The sequence below is a fragment of the Cebus imitator genome, unplaced genomic scaffold, assembly GCF_001604975.1.
Source record: "Cebus imitator isolate Cc_AM_T3 unplaced genomic scaffold, Cebus_imitator-1.0 Scaffold65, whole genome shotgun sequence".
In the NCBI taxonomy this organism is placed as follows: domain Eukaryota; kingdom Metazoa; phylum Chordata; class Mammalia; order Primates; family Cebidae; genus Cebus; species Cebus imitator.
The window spans coordinates 6,040,925-6,042,032 of record NW_016107380.1 but is presented as its reverse complement, the minus strand read 5'-3'; the positions used below and the strand labels follow the sequence as shown (position 1 = coordinate 6,042,032).

The window sequence follows — 1,108 nt, the reverse complement described above, 5'->3', positions numbered from 1 at the left end:
TCAAATGTATGCTGTAGAGAAAGGGTCCTCAACTCCCAGGGCAATAGACCCATACTGTTCTGTGGCCTGTCAGGAACTGGGCCTCACAGCAAGAGGTGGGCCGTGGGTGGGTGAGCATTACCACCTGCGCTCCACGCCTCTGCTCAGATCAGTGGGGGCAGTGGATTCCCGTAGGAGCATGAACCCTATTGTGAACTGAGGATCTAGGTTACCCGCTATTTATAAGAATTTAGGTGAAGCAGGAAAGCCACCACCGCGGAGACTCTGGTCACAGTCCTTGCCCCTCCTTCCCTCTCCCTCCCCTCAGGGGACCACCAGGTGCCACACAGTGAATGCAAAAAATGGGAAAGAAACAGAATGACAAGAGTAAAAATATTGAAGAAGAATTTGTGGTGGAAAAAGTACTAGAGCGACGTGTAGCAAATGGGAAAGTGGAATATTTCCTGAAGTGGAAGGGATTTTCAGAAGCTGACAATACTTGGGAACCTGAAGAAAATTTAGATTCTCCAGAGTTGATTGAAGCATTTCTTAACTCTCAAAAAGCTGGCAAAGAAAAAGATGGTACAAAAAGAAAATCTTTATCTGACAGTGAATCTGATGACAGCAAATCAAAGAAGAGACGCTGCTAACAAACCAAGAGGAGGATTTGCCAAGACAAATCAGATTTGTCTTGATCCTGAAAGAATAATTGGTGCCACAGACAGCAGTGAAGAACTGATGTTTCTCCTGAAATGGAAAGATTCGGGTGAGGCTGACTTGGTGCTGGCAAAAGAGGCAAATATGAAGTGTCCTCAAATTGTAATTGCTTTTTACGAAGAGAGACTAACTTGACGTTTTTGTCCAGAAGATGAAGCTCAGTAATTGTTCACATGGTTTTATATATATATATATATATTTATATATTATATATAATATATATTCATATATATTTATATATATATACACACACACATATATATAATCAAATTATATATATATATAATTTGAGTCTTGGTTTTTGATTTACTTGAGTGTTGAAATAACTACATCTTAATGAAAATCAAGTTTGATATGTTCATTTTGAAAGTAGCATTGAAAGAATTGTTGGGGGGTTTTCTGCATCCATAGC

The 1,108-nt window shown here is 39.6% G+C and overlaps 1 pseudogene; it reads left to right on the top strand.

The window, feature by feature from the left end:
* The first annotated feature begins 332 nt into the window (after positions 1–332).
* On the top strand, positions 333–861 carry LOC108305654 (annotated as a pseudogene).
* Positions 862–1,108: the final 247 nt, after the last annotated feature.